The following is a 21344-nucleotide window of genomic DNA, read 5'->3' as shown; positions in this document are numbered from 1 at the left end:
AAGAGCATATCTTTTATATGTATCATATATTATAGTTTCCTTAATTATAGGCTTAATTGACTCGAGATAGTATTTAGAATATCTTGTGATATTATCTTAGGAAGTTATGTACTCTATTTATATGTTTTGAGATCAATGAGAAGGATTCAAGCTTTCAGCCCTAAACAATTCATGCAGGAACCAAGAAAAGAACATTGGGAAGTAGCTCTGCGAGCTGTTTATATCTGAAAGGCACTCCAGGTCAAGGCATTTTGTTACGATCTGATAGTGAACTCACTCTGCAGGGTTGGTGTGATTCAGACTAGGTTGCATGTCCCTTAACACGCAGAGCTTTGACAGGATGACTGGTTTAGTAGCCTATTTCATGGAAGACCAAAAGGCAACCAACTGTTGCTACAAGTTCGTCGGATGCAGAGTATCGCTCCATGCATGCCATAACTTGTGAATTAAAGTGGTTGAAGGGTCTTCTTTCGAGCTTATGTGTACATCATCCCAAAGCTATAAAATTATTCTGCGATAGTCAGTCTGCATTGCACATTGCGAAGAACCCGGTGTTTCACGAACGAACAAAGCATATTGAAGTTGAATGTCACTTTGTTCGGGATGCTATCATAGATGGTCTCATTGATCCCTCCTATGTTCCTACTCATGCCCAACTGGCCGATATCTTCACTAAAGCATTGGGCAAATCGCAATTTGAGCACCTCCTTCCCAAGTTGGGCGTCTTTAGTCCACCCGCTCCAACTTGAGGGGGAGGGGGGGGGGGGTGTTAGGAAAGATTAGGAGCATATCTTTTATTTGTATCATATATTATAGGTTTCTTAACTATAGGCTTAATTGACTCAAGATAATATTTAGAATATCTTGTGATATTATCTTAGGAAGCTATGTACTCTATTTATATGTTTTGAGATCAATGAGAAGGATTCAAGCTTTGAGCCCTAAACAATTTATCACCCGTCCTCGAGATTTCAAAATGATCGATGATTTGACAATTTAAAGAAAGAAATAGCTTGTCTAATGTGTTTTGTCATGTAAAAAATATATTAAAACCCTTTAAAAAAAAAAGAAATTAAATCTATGAATGATAAAAATTGACAATTCCTTTGTTTTTTATAAGGTTGAGTCAAATTTGCACATTTATCGAGACACAAAAAAAATAATTTATAAAAGTAGACATTATGCCAAAGCCAACAACATTAATGTATATGACCATATTTATATACTACCTACGTTACACATTATTTGCAACAATTTGACATAAAATAGAGAGGAAAAATGTCTAATTGTTGCAAATAATATCTAACGGAGGTAGTATTATAATACCGTATTAGTTTAATTTGTGTACTTTGGAAAAAAAAAAATCATGATTTAGAAGTAAAAAAATAGTATTCGAGTATCATTTTGACACAATTATGCTAATTCCTTGTGTCCCAGTCTCACTCTCCAAAAATCCAAATCAAAAAAGTTATCTTTAGTCGTTGAATTGCAAAGGCGTATGATTAAATTGTTGCGCCAAACTGCTGTGCGACTGCCATGGATGAACAAGAACAACCCATCTTCATTCATCTCAAAAGGGCAAGGGTTTTCAGCCCAAGCTGCTCTACAAAATGGAGGTTACTACTTCATAGATTATGCAAACCCAGCAACTTCTTCCCCATTTGAGGAGCTCAATTCCCATTTTTATGGAAGATCGATTCAGGAATGTTTATTAACTCACGACATTATCAAAGGTCAAGCTTTACACTGTCAAATTCTCAAGAAAGGTAATTGTCTTGACCTTTTTGCCCAAAATGTTTTGCTTAATTTTTATGTCAAATCTGACCTTCTTCCTGATGCATGTAAACTGTTTGATGAAATGCCTGAGAGAGATACCATTTCATTGGTTACTTTGATTCAGGGGCTTGGTAAAGCTGGTCGCTTTACTGAAGCTCTGGGGTTTTTCTCTGTGCTTCATAGGGATGTCCATGAGATGAATCCCTTTGTATTTACTACTGTGTTGAAATTGTTTGTTAGTATGGAAAGGCCGGAATTGGGTTGGAATATTCATGCTTGTATTTATAAGCTTGGACAGGATTGTAATGCGTTTGTGGGTACTGCTCTTATTGATTCCTATTCCATGTGTGGGCTTGTGGATATCGCGAAAGATGTCTTTGATGGGATTTTATGCAAAGACATGATTTCTTGGAGTGGAATGGTGGCTGGCTATGTTGAGAATGATTGCTTTGAGGAGGCTTTGCGACTTTATTTGGAGATGCGGATGGTGGGATTCATGCCCAACAATTTTACTTTAGCTAGTGGGTTGAAGGCTTGCATTGGTTTGGGGGCAGTGTGTTCTGCTAAGAGTATTCATGGGTGTGCTTTAAAGACTGGTTTTGAGAAGGACAACTATGTTGGCATTGCTTTACTTGGCTTGTACACTAAATTTAGCGACTTTAGTGAAGCTGAGTTAGTATTTAAAGATATGCCAAAAAAGGATGTGATCCCATGGAGCTTCATGATTACGCACTGTGCACAGACTGACCAGAGTGATTTGGCTGTTGATATATTTCATCAGATGAGGAAAGCTTTTGTCATGCCTAATGAGTTTACTCTTGCTAGTTTATTGCAAGCTTGTGCAAGCATGGCCTGTTTGAATATGGGGAAGCAAATGCATTGCATTGTCACGAAGGTTGGCCTTGATTCTAATGTATTTGTCTCTAATGCCCTTATGGACGTTTATGCAAAGTGTGAAAGGATTGAGGACTCTTTGGTATTGTTTGAGGCCTCGGCAAACAAAAATGATGTCACCTGGAACACTATGATTGTCGGCTATGGCCAATTAGGGGATGGCGAGAGAGCATTGATAATGTTTAAGGGTATGCTTGAGCACAACGTGCTGCCAACTGAGGTTACATATTCTAGTACACTTCGTGCTTGTGCCAGCTTAGCGACAGTTGATCCTGGAATGCAGATACATGCTTTTACCATTAAAACAAAATTCGACAAAGATAGTGTAGTCGGTAATTCATTAATAGATATGTATGCCAAGTGTGGAAACATCAAGCCTGCTCGTTTAATATTTGATACAATGGGAAAGTGGGATGAAGTTTCATGGAATACTATTATTTCAGCATATGCAATGCATGGCCTTGGAAAGGAGGCACTAATAATGTTTGACAGGATGCAGGGAACAGACTGTAAGCCAAACAAGTTAACTTTTGTTGGTGTTCTTTCAGCTTGCAGCAACATGGGACTATTAGATGAGGGGCAAACTTATTTCACCTCAATGATCAGTGATTATGGAATAGAACCATGCATAGAGCATTACACATGTATGGTTTGGCTTTTGGGGAGATCAGGGAATCTTGATAAGGCTATGGAACTGATTAGGGAAATGCCATTTGAGCCTAGTATCATGATATGGCGTGCTGTTCTTGGAGCATGTGTCATACACAAAAATGTTGAGCTTGGAAAACTTGCTGCTGAACATGTGCTTGAAATGGATCCGCAAGACGAGACAGCTTATGTATTACTATCAAACATTTATGCCTCGCTAAAGAGATGGGGGCATGTAGCTCATGTCAGGAAAAGCATGAAAAATAAAGGAGTCAAGAAAGAACCAGGATTGAGCTGGGTCGAGATACAAGGTGAGACACATTACTTCACTGTAGGTGATACATCACATCCTGATATCCGGTTAATAAAGGGGATGCTTGAATGGTTGAAGATGAAAGTCAATAGAGAAGGATATATTGCTAATTGCAATGTGATTCTGCTCGATGTAGAAGATGAAGAAAAAGAGCGCCTTGTGTGGTCGCACAGTGAAAGACTAGCTTTGGCCTTTGCTTTAGTTAGGACACCATTGGGTAGTCCTGTGCGTATACTTAAAAATCTTCGAATATGTGCAGATTGCCATGCGGCAGTTAAGCTTATATCAAAGGTTGTTCAGCGAGAAATTGTCGTCCGAGATATAAATCGGTTCCACCACTTTGAGGATGGCATCTGCTCCTGTGGTGATTATTGGTGAACCCTTGTAGAGCTACGAGTTTTAAACACTACATGTTTCATCTTTTACACCGGTCACACAATTGAAAAGAATATGTAGCCTGAAATTTTCTTTCATTGATGGAACATCATCTGGCCATCTACATAAGTTGATATGGAGTTAGATCAAGCTGGTTTTAGATGCTCGTCAAAATTTTCAAGTCATCAGTATGGTAAGTTCCTGCTAGTGCTTCTTAGAGTCTTAGCTGTTGCTGGTGCAAAATATGTCTGCAGGATATGATATTGTATTTCTTTGAGGTTTTTTGTTTTCCAGCTTTCCATCTAGTTTAGTCTATATAGTTGTAAGGTTGCATACATTTTTGTTTTGGCAGTTGGTCGTCATTGTTATTATTGTTGTTGATTGAGATTTGTCCTGGTTCAAGTATACATGGTCGATACTCTAACATGTCTTGGTTGCTCTCAATGATACAATCTTGGCTTGCTTTGGTTGCACTTGAATTTGCTTGTACCATGACTCCATGAGTTGCACTTTTTCAGAAATAGATTTCTCATTAGTGCTTGCAAGTAAATGCTGCTCTTCGTAGATGAGGAAATTGTAACTTATTGACGGGATTCTAGATAGTTGATTAATATCCTTGTGAAGCAAGCTTTATATTTTGGATCTAAGAGGTACTTAAAATCTTGGATTAGTATATGGAAATCTCTATATAGTTTCTTGTCAACTTAAGAGAGACCATAATATATTAGAGGTTTCCATTTTGTGATTGCAAATGGTAAATATAATATTCTAGATTTTGATCGATTAGTTTGCCATCATTTGGCAAAACTCATTCTCAAATATTTAGAGACCAACTAGTAGGTCGTATACGGCTCTAACCCAACTTTGATGATGCTAAACCAACCAACGCTACCAATTTTAATAAATTGGTCAAATTAGTTTGTGTAGCTGACCTCATTTATGGGATTAAGGCTTTGATTGATTAATAGATTTTGTGAACATGAAATGAACATGAGACCAAATACGAACACGGCACAATACGGCTTTTTGCCAGCTCTATTTGCGACCCACTAGTGTCTGTTTTTTGCTCAAAACAACCATTTATGACCTCCGGAGGGCTCCATCACATCATATTTTGACCTAGAGTCTTGAAAATCTCCAAAAAGAATCCTATCTTGTGCTGAACCTTCAAATTTGCAACTGGATAACTTTTTTGGACATTGAGGTGATTCTCATGGTTCCCACGGGACCTCGAGAGGCCTATTCGGTGGTGGTTTCCCAATTGGAACCACTAATTCATGCCGCATGACTTTGCTTTGTGCCCCTGCCTTGTCTTGACTGTACCAATTTTATATATTTCATTGTTTATAGACTATTTCTTGAGCAACCTTAGACTTCCAAAGTTTAGACTTTGACATGTTCTAGTTATTTGGTAGAACTATATGGATCATAGGTTCTTTGTGCTGCCCCATCTTAATTTTATAGTCCACTTTGAACATGTGACTACAGATTTCCAAGTGGAGTAATTTTTAAGGCAATTGCTTATGTACTTAGAAGCTCATATTCTGGCCTTTATATCGAGGGTCAGGCACCTCTAATATCCAGATTAAGTATGTCTGTATATACTCCTAGCATTATGAATGATTATTCTCCATGAATGTAAAGCAAAAGTTATGGTTTGATCAGTGATGCAGAATATAGTATGACGGACAAAATAAGGAATAAGATGACTTGAATTAAAAGATGTAGAAAAAATAAAATAAAATTGAATTAAGCTACAAAGAAAGCTATAATTTTGTAGTACTCTCATTTGCTTATTATACAAATTCCTCATATATTTTATTTCTTTTCCCATTTTTCCTATTTATTTATCGAACTGCTCCTGTTCTTGGTATGCAGGCCATTGGAGACCTATGTCTTTTATTTAGGGGCAACTCTATGCACTTATCATTGTCCCCATTCTTTCCTTGACACTTAAGTAATGACTGACTCTGTGCATAGTTGTTTTCCATTTTCATTCCAATGTTTGATATTGACAGTGGATGATTAAAATGCAAATTCAAATGATGCAGCAGTGCCATCTTTTTGAAGACGAGTCCATCTTTCATCCCATTGGACTAAAGATACGCTCTGAAGCTATTTAAAATGGGCATGAATATGTGAAGGCGATCAATTCCTCTTTAGAAAACTTGAAGTTTCATGAATCCCGCAGTGTTTTATAGCTCCTTAGCAGCATGTTCTTGATTTAGGTGTTACTTGAAGTTCCCATTATCAAGAGACTACAGGTACTACTCTTATCTCAGCTAATTTGAACTTTTTATGCCCAAGATATAGTTCATTGAGTCATCTAATGGATACTCTTTGTGTGCTGTCTAAAACTAAACATCCATGCGCCTTCTTTTAAGTTTTAATTTTTGCATTCTATGATTTCTGGTAAGTGGTATTTAATATCTATCAACTGATTTTTTGTAGATTTTTTCTCCTCTGTGTGAGTTTTAAAGTAATTATTTCCAGAATAGGTATCTATCTTGATTATAAATTTATATTGCAGTAGGTAGTATACTGTGAAACTTTTAGCAAACTGGCATAAGAGTATGTGTGTAGCCTTGTCCTGCCTAGAGTTTCCTAGTATCTGATGTTGTTCTTATTGATCTTAGTTGGCAGGGCTGCAGGGTAAAAAGATTAAATGCTACTTTTTGCCTTGATAATGACAAAGCTATAAGGAGTAGACCAATGACTTTAGTCACTTTGGGGTATTATCTGAGAGATATAAAATATTCCAAAGTTGCAACTAAAAAAAATCGGTGGTAGTACCTGAGGAGAAATACCTAAAATATATACAAGCTAGGATATATCTTTTCGATCCCTGATATTGTCTTAAGCCCCCAACTGCCTAAGCTCTTAGACACTAAGTGACTTTATGCCATAACCTATCAATATATTATAATAGTGGGTACTGGTCCAAACATAGCCATCATGGCATTTTACTAAATGCAACAAATTTCTTTCCCTTCACCCTTCCAAAATGCTTGAAACGAATTTGCAATCCATTCGTGATATTCCAAGGCCAAACCCATTCCTCTCTATGTAACAACAAGATCAAAGCCTTATTCCCAAAAGTATGGAATCGGCTATATGAACCTAGACTCCATCTCATGTTGTTCTTCCATTTACTTCTATTAGTGCTTCATGGTCTTACAAACCCACTTTCTTTATATCATTTTAAATCCTTCTGTCCAAGTCATCTTTGGTCTTCCTTGCCTTTGATTGTCGTTACACTCTATTTTAGCCACCCAAACATAATTCTATGAGTTATATCCTGGTTAATATCTTCATTTCTTTGGGAAATAAAACATGGAGGCACTAAAACCATTTACTAGAGGTTAGTTCATTATGATTTAATTGGCACAGCATTCTCACTCTCCCACTTCCAACACTAAACTGTCATTTCTTGTATCCCCCTAGGTTTTAACTTTCGTCTCCATCACTTTAATGTACTCCCTCCGCATTTTATTACTTGCTCCATTTTTCCATGCACAGAGATTTAGGAGAAAAAGTAAAAAGTAATAAAACATGAAGGAAGTGGGGTTGGTGGAAGAATAAAGTATGATAGTTGGGAGGAGAAAGAATCTGGAAATCTTAAAATATGATAGTCGGGGGGTCCACTAGAAGAGAAGAAATTGGTGAAATATTGTGAAAGGTTTCCAAAAAAGGAAATGGAGCAAGTAATAAAATACAGAGGGAGTAGCAACTTTCATAGTTCTGTTCTCATCTACTAATACAATATCATCTTCTAACAACAAACACCAGACAGGCCTTGTTATTTTGCCCAAGTCTACTGCAAAGTGAAAAGGACTTGGGCCGGATACCAGGTGAAATCTAATGGTAATAGAAAAATCCTCCGTCACTTATCCACATTTGTTTTCACATGTCAATACATATCCTTAAATAGGTTGTATACTTACATGGTATTCCCTTCGTTGTCATTGCCACCAAACCACCTCTCACAGGACCTTGTCATACACCCTCTTCAAATCAATAGACTGTGTAAATCCTTCTTACTTTACATATGTTATTTGTCTCATAAGATTAGAAGCTTCTCTAGTGGATTGTCGTGGCATAAACTGGAAGTGATTGTCCAATACATCAGCGAATTTCCTCACTTTATTTACCACTCTCTCCTAAAATTTCATATTATGAATTAATGAAATTTAATGATGGCAAAAAATTGAAGGGGTGGGCATGGTCCGGGTGGTCTCTCAATGGTTTTGCCCCCTCTTCTATATTTCTGGTACTACAGGGTACACCAGTCCTTGCATCATCATTTCTGTGGGAAGGTAGGTAGTAAGCATTCTTTTCAATGACATCCAATGACCTTGTCGCTATCCTTTGATCCAAAGAAAATTGATTTATAATCTTAATTCTTTTCAATGACATCCAATGACCTTATCACTATCCTTTGATCCAAAGAAATTGATTTATAACCTTAATTCTATACATCTTTCTTTTTTCTTTTTTTTTTTTTTTTTTTTTTTTTTTTTTTTTTTTTTTTTTTTCCCTCTTGATTTGGTATTCCATGCTCTACATATATTGTGTTAACTACAATACAGAATGTAAGACATTCTTCTTCCCGGCAATTCTTACTTCTGTATTATACAATCCATCCAGGTCTTCCTTGGGTCTACCTTGATTTCTTTTCATGTATACATCATCAAATCATTTCCTAATGTTGGCACTGGATATGTCTATTTGACCTTGTAGTCTTTGCTAACTGTAATTGCAGCATACTTTATGTAATTTGTATTGATTAATTAGGATGCATACAACTTTCCATCATATCAGCAAGCGTGGCAACTTACAAGTATGGAGTACTGATGATGTGTTTTTATGAAATATTGTTATTAACTTAATCCAATGTTCATCACTGCCCCTATAAAAACATTTATTGCATCATGGCTTTGTCAAAATTTCAACTCATTTGATTTTCATGATCTCATCATACCCCGCCGGTGTTGGAATACTGGAATAGTGGAATGTGTATTGATAGTGTCAATGTAATTAACGGTGCAGAGTAAATGCTTAATGCAGGTTCAAATTAGCACTCAAATATTGAAGGGGCATTTTTAAGTATTAGCATAGAAATGGGTGGTGGTTCTATTGGCTAATACATATGATGATGTTAGCTTATTTCTTGCCTTAAAACATTTATTGTTGGGATGTAATGAGCAATAATAATGCAAGAAATGAACTATACCAATTTTATATGGCTGGGGCCACATGGAGAGTTTTTGAGGAATTATAGTCATGTACAACTCAAGAGTCAAACCATGATTCATTTACTGTTGTGGGATGCCAAAAAATTGCTTGTTATTCTGGGTTTTGTTGTTTTGGGTTTTAGCTCAGACTTCAGAGATTGTTGTTCAAAATTTTATTTTTCTTTAAAATTATTTTTCTTTCACTACTAGTCTAACTTTGATATGTCTGGTTTCCATTTATACATTTTCATAGCTGCTTCTGGCTTCTATAAATGAATTTAATACTTTTGCAAACCTTATCCTTTATCAGAGCTAAGGAGCTCAATTCTGGTGGGCTTGTTGGTAATTAAAATGGGTTATCCTAATTCCTATCTAAAGAATGTTTAAACCAGAGTTAAGTTGCTGATTAATTAGTTGATTTATGGATTTAAATTTCCTTCTCTGAGTTGATGTTGCTAAGTGGTGGCAGAATTAAACATGTATATGTTTATTTTTTGAGTTGAAATGTGAGTTGCTGAAATGATGGTGATAACTAAGCTGCTTTACTTAATTCTATTAACTGCAGGTGATTATGAATGGATTCTGGAAGACGGGAAACGTTCCTTACCAGGTAACATTTCAGGAATTCTCCCTTTGATCCTTCATCTGCTTCTGTGTTATAGATATCAGAAAAAGGGTGTCTTTCACTTTCTTTCCTTCCTGCCTAATCCCTTAGACCTGTAGAGGCTTTAAGTCTTGTGATATTGTGAACTTGAGAGCTTAAATTACCCGGATGCTCATTTGAAGTACATGTTGCATAACCAAATATCTAACTTTTCATAGATGGAGATAATGCATGCTGCGGAAATTAAAAGATGCCTTGTCTTATTAGCTTTTTAGTATTTCAGTTAGGATGCCTGAGTTACTTTCCATACCATGTATCTGTTCTTTCGTGTAATTCTCTCTCTTAATATCACAACTTTCATATTTCTCGTTGTCTTTTCTTGCTTAAAAACCCCTAGGCTAATGTAGATTGTGTTACTGATGCTCTGAATCTGTTGAGTGCTACCTTGATTCTGCAATCAACATAAATTTTCACACTGAAGAATTCAATAGGGAGCCAAGTAACTATTCTTTTCTTTTTCTCTTCCTGTTATCTTGAAAATGGAATTAGGAGCCTTTTTCAGAGTATTATGGTGCTGTATTGAACTGAATAGAAAAGCATAATCAGGAGTTTATTTGAGCCATGGAGGTAGGTTAAACCTTTTGTCTATGATAATACGTAGATCCACGTCCCATTTGATTAAAGACGTATATTTTAGTTGTGCTGGAGGGAGAACAGACTTGGCTTTTTTGAGATACATTCTAGTTTATATGTTTCGTTCAAAAGTGTCCCAAGTGTCATGCACATGTCTGGCCATGTGGGTGTCCTTACTGGGGGTCTAGTGGAAGATCTCCAATTGTTATAGTCAATCAAACAATTAATCAATCAAAACCTTAATCCCATAAGTGGGGCCGGCTACATGAACCAAAAGTGATTATTCCGTATAGTCATCCATTTTCAATTATTATAGTCATCTCATATATTCTCAAGGGATTAGATTCGCTTGCTATAACATCACAGATTTTGCAATTATATGCAAACTTAAAGCAGTGGAAATTTATTTGTCGGATTTAGCACTCAGTTACGTATTGTAGTAGACGCAGCCCAAGTTTGACAATGATACTCTAAGGAGAGTTAGGTGACCCATCACTTGAAGTGCTACATGATGTGATATTTGTGGTGTTATTTAGTGCATCTACATTCATTGAACTTTTGACTTTAACGATTTTTATCTTGTTGATTACATTGTCCGCACTAACTGACTAACGGAGTTTAACATGTCTTACGAAAATTTAATGCAGTATTCCATTGCTTAAATCATTCTCTGTGGGACTATAAAGTTGGAGTCTAGGCTCTGTCTTTCTTGTTCTCTTGCTTGGATAAGTTGGATTTGGAAATTGAGTTTGGTGGTCATGCCCCTTTAGGTGAAAGAGTATAGGAAATTAGTAATATGCAAAGGCACAGATGTGACATGCAGTTTCCTTGATATCTGTAGTGGATCAGCAGTGGAAATTAAAGAGTACTAAACATCATTTTCACTGACAATGAATCAATTTTCAAACGACTACTCTCAGTTTTTTCTCTCATTATACTATGAAGTGCACACAGCAATCATGGTTGGCCAAAATGATCCTGCCACTGGCGAGGTTGTGGGTTTTCCTGTTATGTAGATGACATTGCATTGGTAACGACCCATTTGGTGGGTGGTAATAAATTGATGTATTGTTAAGGAAAGTCTCATGTCAATGTTCATGGTAATGCTTGTCTTCCCCAAATGTCACTTTTTCTTCATAAATTATATTACCATCCATTATCATTTTGGTGAGAGGTAATGAAAATTTAGGAAGACAAACATATGTTTGGGGATGGAGTTCCATTATTAAAGGCAGCATGAGGCTTTTCTTACAAAATTACATACAAAATCATGACCATTACCATTGCTGTCTACTTAACAGGCTGTAAGAGTATTGCAAATGATTAGAGTAGTTGAGTTTTGATATGATCTGCTATTGCAGTAAGCTTTGATGGAGCTTATTAGTTACAAGTCAAAGAAGTGATTTTTAGAGGCTTTATAATAAGATTATCTGGCCGCAAAACATGTGTCTTAACTAGTTCATATTTTAGGAGGTTGTATGACATGCATAACATGCTCACTCCACATCTTTAAGCCTTTTAGGCTGTGTTTGAGTATTTTCTTATTGAACTTAAAGAATGAATAATCAGATTTGGACTGTTTGACGTAAACATGCTCTTGTGTCTATTCCCATCTACTTTCTAAGTGAAATATCTCTCAGAAAGCAACATTTCATCTTCTTCAAACATTGAATAGATTTGCTGCTAAAGTCATGCCCTAAAATGACTAAGCAACCACAATATTCCTTATTTATGCATTTAGTTATGGTAATTTTATCTCTTTTTGTATATCTTAGTATTATGGTGTAACTTACAGACCTTTTTTTTTTTTTTTTTTGGAGTTATTTATTCCCTTCTCAACTCTAGATTTACTACCCCTTGTCTATTAGATTTTTTTGCTGTCTCATTCATTAGCAAACCAGAGTAATGATGCAATTTCATTCACTCAGTTGAAATATGAGATAATTGGTTCTGGTGCTAAAAAGAGTAATGGTATTTTCAAGTGCATTCAACTAAAGAATGCTTGATAACCTCGTTTTAAAATTGGGTAACCACTGTCTAGTCCTAGTATGGTATATAACTCTACTTTCTGCATATGTACTTACGTTTTCTGCTACCTTAGCCACAAGCTGCATATTTATGGTGCTGTGAGTGGACCTATATTAACTTTGAATCATTTTTCTCGAGCAGTACGAATGGAGTTATATATCTTAACTCGCCATTCTGCATAATATGTACTTTGAGCTCTGGAGTCTGGACAGTGTTGAAATGCAAGTACCTTTGGAATGTACTGGAGCTAATGTTTTTCGTTTTTGTTGCTTACTAAAAGGTTGTTGCTTTTCAATATAAGACATTTCACATGGAGTAAACATGGGAAACCTTGCTCTAAGATCCTAACCAGATTCTACTCTCCCCTGACTTTGTCACATTATTTGCTGATTCAAGTGTCTTCATTACATATTTTATATGCCTGCTCTGTGTATCACTATACCCTGTTTACTGGACGCTTAATATCTAGTTCTAATATTCTCATGTTTAGTAGCGTATTCATGTGGCTCAGCTCATATACAATTGATTGTAGTGAAATCTCTCAATGAGCTATAAACGTTATAATTATAGTTTTCTGATTATTTGTAGTCAAGCCGAAACTGTCAGCTGCTCAATGTCGTTTGATTATTCTCCATTTATGAACAATTTTCAGACGTAAATATCTTTGAATAATTCGATTGCATGCGTTTGATTTTTCCCTATGGTTTTTATGATGCAGGCAGAATATATGGAACAAAATTTCAACTCTTTGGGGAAGGAATTCCACATCAGAATTGGACTACCTTTTGTATGCAGCTTGTCCATAAACAAGTTGCTGAAGCACTTGCATCAGCTGCAGCTCTAGCACGTAGCCGAGTGTTGGCACCTTGCTTCACAGAATAGGATATGCTGATTTGTGCTTGTGAATTATAATCCAATTATTTTGGGATATTGTATACTTCCACATACAAGTAGTAGGTGTTAGAGGGGGACATCAACCTTCCATATCTTGGTAGTAAAGTAATAAGGTGGTGGCGGTAGGCAAGTAGGCAACTTTCCTAAGTTTTGCGTTGCCTGTAAATAAGATTGCATTCATTTTTGCATTGTCCACTGCGTAATGTTTGATCATTTGAGCTCTGTTCATATTCAACTTGTTTGTGGAATGACACTTTTTAGTTGAAAAGCTGAGATTGTCGAACGAAATCAATTGAGATTACAATGCAACTTGTTTGATGCGGCATTATATTATTGGTAAACTCGGTTCTATATAATATTTCTATTACCTTCATTTCATATTATTTGCAATGATTTGACGCAAAGTAAGTAAAAAATGTCTCATTATTATAAGTAATATAAAACAGGTAGTATATAATTATTTGAGATAAAATACTCATAACAATCGAGAAATATATTGTTTCAAGATTATATACTTTGATTGTGCTTTTAGGGCTTGTTCACAGTTACTGAAATGAGCTGAACTGAACTGATTGGAATTGAAGTGAGCTGAATTGAATATTTTATGAGAGAATGAAATAAGGAGCTGAATCGAACTAATGGAGATGAAGTTAACTGAAATTAAGCTAAAGTGAATAACCCTTGTAGTGTGGAAAATTATACAAAGGACATAGTAAGAGATTTAAATCTTTATATACCGTACTATTTAGGTTGCAAATGCTTTTTTAAATGAATGTAAATCGTAAAGGGTTGATCCCTTGACCCACACGATATTGGGCCAAGATTAAGGGGTAATTTAAGTTAGGAGACAAATCAAAGCCCTAACAAGTAAGTGAGTAACAACGTACTCCTTCCTAAGGTAAGATTCATGAACTCATTTCGTACATTATTACTAAAAAGGGTTGATACTATTGCACTTTTCCATCTTTGTATATTTATTACTCCGTATAAAATTTCTACTAAAAAAGGTTGATGCTATTGCACTTTTCCATCCTTGTAATTTGATTTTCTATTTAAATTTTAACCTTATTACAATCTAGAACAATTCTAAGTGCGTGGGGAACTTTCTCCCATTTTTGTAGTCAAATGTATGATTACAATAACCCCTCTGGTTTATTAAATTTTATTCTACTCCATCAGTTTATTTTTAAATAATTGGTTTCAATTACACTGACTATGCCTATAAATGTGTAGAGTCACACGACTTTAAACAGGTGCATTTTAAACTGTTAACCACTATTATCGATACAATTGTTCAAGGTACAATATAAGTGGTTAGAATATATATTTGACATTATATATGTCATTCTCGCATCAAACGTTATAGTACGTTTATTTATGTGAAATGTATAAAATTGAGTAATTTTTAAAAAGGAGTATTTCATTTGAAAATTATCTTACAAACATTTGCAATAACACTTCATATTGATAAGGGGTAAAGTTAGTAGTAATCATTGAGTAACCACAATCTTTATTCGATTGATTATTGGTTATAATATAATTATAATGGTTAATCGTAGTGAGAATGGATGACAAGCTACTGTCATTTAGAAACAACTTAACGCGAATAGCGGTTAGAATCACATTGTTTCAATCTCAAATGATAATATATATATTTATATATGATTTTACGAAAAGGAATACAAATTAACAAAATAATACTTTAATTTGTGGTAATTTATATTATTAAAATAAATTTAGGTTCAAATAATAACATTAGAAATCTAATCAGAAATCAACATTGTTTTACAAAAAATGAGAAATGTTTTAGGACACCTATATATCATACTATAAATAACCAATAATGTGATTATCAACTTCATACAAAGGGAGTAAATATATTGTCATCAAATAGGGTATCTACTATCTAGGGCTAGCTATACCAATATACCATGCCATATGAAAGTAGATAAATGATTTCATGCCATGTAATCATGCACACAAAGAATAAGATAATATAAATATAAACATGTAAAAGCTCAAAAATACTTTAATATAACCTTATTTTAAAGGCTCGGTATATAAATTAATTACATGGAAATATGGAACAGAAGTGTGGTTGTTGAGAAAGAATAATATTGAGAGAATGTCGAGAATGAACTTATCTAATAATAATGGAAAAGTATAATAATGTAGTATTATACCAAAATCATGCATTGATACATGGATTATCTAATTATGGTCCAATCAACCACTTTTGTGTCACTTTTTTGTATGTATCTTTTGTGTGTATAATTATAGTATGTAGTAATTTATATTATTAGATACCTTTGTAAGTTGTGATGATTAAACAAACGATTATACTTCATTATATAAAAAGAATAGATTATAACGCATAAGAATCAAATTACATAATCGAGAACTTAATTTTATAATTTATATACACAAAGTATATAACGAACCATAATATCAAACATTCTTGCTAATAACAGTTTAAGATTCATCGAGAACAATGAACAATACTTTGATTAATTAATAAGTTAATTAATGTTAAGAGTACATATATTTTAGTAGATTAGTAAGTTAAGTGTCGGAGATTATTCCGTAAAAGTGAAGGAACAATAAGAAGACAAAACAACGTGAAAATGCCATGCGCTTTTGATAGAGAGAGAGAGTTTAGTACTCGTAAAACGCTCCTCAACAGAATTTGTAAAAGCCCAAAAAAAAATATATATATATATATTAATTAAAAAAAAGGCCATAAAATTCCACGCTTAGCTTTTTGCATGGACGTGCATAAATTCCTGACTGCGCGTGCATTTGCATTTGCTAGGTTTTTCATCTTGTGGGGGCCACTTTACCTCTAATATTAGTCCCTTAACTCTCTTAAAATTATACTTTTAACCATTTACCAATGAGACAATCAACATTATTATCATCATGGATTCGAAAAGTATCCCTAATTATGTTATCATTGTTACTAGAATTATTGATAATGGCATTAGTAGCCCACTTCTAATTGTTGGAATTGAAGCTAGGGTTGTCCACCGGTTCTAAGGGCCTATTCTCATTGACTGAACTGAGCTGAACTGAACTGAACTGAATATTTTATAAGAGAAGGAAATTAGGAGCTGAACTGAACTGAAATGAATATTTTATAAGAGAAGTAAATTAGGAGTTGAACTGAACTGAACTGAATTGAGCTGAACTGAACTGAATTTCAACGTATGAGAATAGGTCCTAAATTAGATGGGTGAATCGGAATACTAAAATCGTTCACTTTAACAGATTGATTAGCAAATTACTTTTGAACCAATTTCACGGTTATAAGCTTCTATAAACATAAAAATCTCTAAATTTATATGCGTGAAAATTGTAAATATTTTATATACATTATTTAGATTCAAATATAACAAGATACATTCCAAAATTAAACTTGAGAGTCGTCAATAAGACTGTAATATTATATATAAATATTAACCTCAATTGTCTTGCGATCTATCATCATCATTTATTTAATTAGTTAATTTCATTATTAAAAAAATTATATGTCCTCTATCCTAATTAATGCAAGTGAACTTTCAAAGCTAATTAAATATTAGGGTTAAAGAAGAAGCACCATTAAACTAAAATAAAAGGGGATTAATTAGAATTTTTTAAAAATATCTCCACTTTTGATTAAATCCCCTAGATAGTCAATCCATGATTTTTTAAAATTCCTTTTAAAAATATATATACACAATCTTTTTTTTTGAAACAACCGAACCTCGATTATATTAAGAAGCGAACATAACGTCCATCAAAATATAGGGGGAAATCTCACAAGGATTATGATTTACCCATACTTGTTCAATACCAAAAGGAATAAGTCTAGCTAAGTGATGAGCTACATAATTCCCTTCTCTCTTAACATGAGACCAAACACATATATACACCATCTTTGTAAAAATATAGGATGAAAATATAAACAATAAAACAAAATTTGCCTTCAAAGTATGAATATTGAGTGGGTCCGGTTATATATATGGTGTTAGAAAAAAGGAAAAGAAAAAAGATGGGGATGACCTTTTCTTTAGAATTATTGACGTTTAAAATAGTCATAAGTAGAAATAGATCTGCGAGACTACTATACAATTATAATCATAACACTCAAGAAAGTTACACTCACTGGCCCGCTCTTGCGTTGCCCACTGGCCGGCTTTCCGTGATCAAACCAAACTAAATGTCCCGGAGATTTCAGACTTTTCAAAAGCCTAAGGCCTAGTAAAGAAAGTGTTGTAAGTATTTAGAAACAGTCGAAAGATGCAAGTGTTTACAATAATTATTTAGGAATGAGGGGAGTAGTATATTGTTAAATTATTTGTTTTAGACAGTAATCAAACCCAATCTAGCCAATTCAACTTCATTTTTTTATTAATTGTAATAGGAACCCGAATATCCCTCCACTCTTGCGCGTAATGCCCTAATGCTAGTGATACAAAATTAGAAGTGTACTTTCATTGTACAATATCTCTATTTGCTATTTGAGAAATATTTATGTAAGATCATCTTATATATTATTAAGCTATTACAAGCCTAAGTTACTTTGTAATATTTTTTTTGGACTTTTGAGAGTTGAACAAGGGTGAGAATCGATTCTAGGATTTCCTGGATACGAGAGGGCTTGAGTTATCCTTCACTCTCAATTTACTTTGTAAGTTATTGTAAGTATGTGACCCTTGTCTTAGTTTCCCTATTTTCTTGACTAATTTATCAATATATAAGATGGTCTTATTTAAAATTTTATTTTATTCTTAGCATTTTACTTCAACTTTTTTTTTTATAGAATATGATAATTATTCTAGTTAATATTCTGTGTAGAACGGCATAGTTTGTGAATATTTTGTAAATATCTTTTGAGATTTCCTAACGAGATTAGGACTCATCTTTGTAACCCTATTTATATGAATCAATGAAATACACTCCGATCTAAGGAGTTGAGTATAATCTAGCATTTTTATCTCTTAAAAAATCAGAAATTTTATTCAATACCTCTTCTGTCTCATAATACAATATCTCTTCTTTTTTTTTTTTTGGGTAAACCAAATATAATGTCTCTTTTCTATTTAAAGGTTGATGAACTTTTTGACATATTACCCTCTTTTTGATGAATTGTTATGTTTTTTCATTTTCTATTTCTTTCTTGTATTTTAACATTAATTTTCAATACTTTTTCTCTCTATCTCTTTAATTACTTCCAACTAATTTCTTTTTCGCTACCTTTCTCTAACCCTACAAACTACATGCACAAATGTACTTCTAATAATTAGATTAAAAGAATTATAAACTTCTTAATTCTTGCGTAAAAACTCAAAGAGGTATTGTATTATACTGTTATGAGATGGGGGAGTATGGTAAAATATTTCATTAGAATAATTATTTAGAGTAAAGACTATGGTAAAAAGAGATAGGGGTTAAAAATGATGATGAGGCGGTGGTTATGATGTTGAGTGGGGAAACGTTAACGTTGAGATATAAAAAGAAAGAGCTAAAAAGGGTTTATATTAGTCGTACTACAGATAGATCGAAATAAACAAGAATGGAATATTTGGGGTTTTGTGACCATGCAAACTACGCAGTGCGTTTGTCCCTCATTTTATGTCCCCCTTTCCTCCTTCTTTATTTGCCCCACACTTTAATTATTAACCCTTCTTTCAAATATCTAACCACGTTATACTAGCTCATCAATGGTAAATATGAGAGTCAATTTATATCTTACGCAGTTTACATTTGTGTTTGATAGAATTACTCCTGCTTTTTTAAGCTTTTGAGCAGAGGAGAGCAAAGTAGAATAAGGCTTTGTTTATAGAGTAACACAGATTATAATAGAGCAGAGCAAAACAATTACTCGTATTATTATAATTCTCATTATATTATCAGTAGTACGGTAATTAATAACGACACTAATAATAATAATAATAATAATAATAATAACAATAATATAATAAGCAACGGCATAATGTTGTGTTGGGATGGTGTGTATTAAACATCAGCATAATGTTGTTTGTGATACCTTTGTTGATATTTGTTTTCGGTCTGAAATTTCTGCACGAAAGAGGTTAACGTTGGGATGATTGGAGGGAACGATGAGACTCTTCATGCAACTTGTTAATGTGTTACTTTTTTTTTGACGGGAGTTAATGTGTTACTTTATTCTTGGGACAAAGGCCTTTACGATGTATGTGCGTTGACTTGACTGAGTTTTCTCCTTTAATACAATCTGGCTTGTCTATGGTTTGCTTCTTTCCCACTTTTCTTCATTGGGAGAATTAGACAAGTATGTTGTTACGTCGTTAAAGCGGGTTCATGCATTCGCTAGGACTCATGATATTGGTGCTTGTGCAATTGCTCACATCTTTAGGGTTTGGTATAGCTAGAGGGGTAGGGGCCGAGATTTTATTTCGGCTCCTACTAATTTCTTGTAATTTGGTTGACGTTTTAGGTTCTTGTTATTTTTAATAATAATAATAATAATTAGAGAAAAGTAGAGTAGATTTCAATAGAGCAAAGCTGAAAGATACAACTAAAAACGAAAAGAAAATAAAAGGGCTTTAGTTGTTAGTAGATAGAGTTGTATTATGTGTCTTTTTTTTAATAATTAATTTTACTAGTTAGGATAACTTTCTCTCATTTATCCGAGGTGTATCCGAAATTCCCGAATGACCTAAGAAGGGTAGCTATGTGGTGTTTGAAATAATTCATACCTTAACTTGACTTTCATAATCATGGTCTTAAAAATTAAGATGTTTTGTCTTGTATGTCTTGCCTTGCCTTGACAATTAATTGATGTAATGTGTGATTTTGTCATAATTATATCATAATTGTGAATTGTGAATTTGTGATATAAGATTATAGAAAATGAGAAAGGAAATGATAGATACAATCTGAAGGGTTATTACATATGGAAATATTAAGCGTAATGAACCTTTGAAAATATCAACTGTTGCAATTTCATTCAATTGTTATTCTTTGCCTACACTTGATAAAGTGCTACCACCTTGACCTTACAAAATGTATTATTATATTAAATTTGATTAAGCAGTACAAATTGAATTGTAAATAATACTACCCTCGTTAAATGTTGTATGCAACTTTGGGGCATTATTTACGAGATATAAAATATTCCAAAGATGCACATAACATTTAACGGAGGTAGTATAAAATACGAAATATATTATGGATGGACTGTATTTCTGTACTACTCCGTGGTACGGAGTACCTATCTATATATCCCTGAAATTAGTGTATTTTTTCAGATTAGTGTATTTTTTTCTTCCATGCATAAATATGTCTCTAATTGATTGGCTCTATATAATCGAGTACGCAATTTGAAAAAAAAAAAAAAAAAAAAAAAAAAAAAAAAAAATAGGAAGACGTGAGAAAGCATGCAAATGCTTAAAAACGTAAAAAGAGAAAGAAAAGAAAATAATAATAATAATAGAATGAAGTTAGAAATGGTGGGAAGCATGCAGAAAGTAAGTGGCCTTTTGCACTTTGGAAAGAAAACTCTTCCCCCACAATCCACTAACGAAATAAAAGAAGAGGCTAACAAATAATGAGTTATACAAGTATATATCATCGCTTTTTTTTTTTTTCATCTATCTTTTAATTTATTAAATTATATTCTTTTATTCATCCACCATCTATCAAAGTATCAATCGATCTACAGTTAGTTATTTTATTTCATTTGAGGACCCTCTAAATTATAATTTTTCTTAATGTTATTATGATATTTGTCAATTTATTCAAAAAGATAAAACACCTGAATCAAGATTTAAATGGACCTCCTTTTAATTATTTGGAAAATTCTTCCATTTTACTACATGCTCGACCGTATATACGAAGTATAAAATGACTACGATAGATGAGCGTGAAATCTTCATCCATGCAATATTCATATATATATTTATGGAGTTCATTTTGTAAG

At 33.7% G+C, this 21344-nt stretch overlaps 1 pseudogene across 3 annotated transcripts; it reads left to right on the top strand.

The window, feature by feature from the left end:
- Nucleotides 1-1423: 1423 nt before the first annotated feature.
- Nucleotides 1424-13739, top strand: LOC145628430 (putative pentatricopeptide repeat-containing protein At5g13230, mitochondrial pseudogene; annotated as a pseudogene). 3 transcript variants are annotated; one of them, XR_014111457.1, is made up of 4 exons: nt 1424-4199; nt 6061-6270; nt 9806-9850; nt 13224-13739. The product of XR_014111457.1 is annotated as a putative pentatricopeptide repeat-containing protein At5g13230, mitochondrial pseudogene, transcript variant X3 (transcript). The 3 variants fall into 3 exon arrangements; XR_014111454.1 differs by having other exon boundaries at nt 6058-6270; XR_014111450.1 differs by having other exon boundaries at nt 6025-6270.
- The last annotated feature ends 7605 nt before the right edge of the window (nt 13740-21344 follow it).

This window comes from Chenopodium album, chromosome 1 (genome assembly GCF_948465745.1).
Source record: "Chenopodium album chromosome 1, dcCheAlbu1.1, whole genome shotgun sequence".
Taxonomy (NCBI): domain Eukaryota; kingdom Viridiplantae; phylum Streptophyta; class Magnoliopsida; order Caryophyllales; family Amaranthaceae; genus Chenopodium; species Chenopodium album.
Note: the sequence above shows the minus strand (reverse complement) of the source record. Positions and strands in the feature narration are given on the sequence as shown.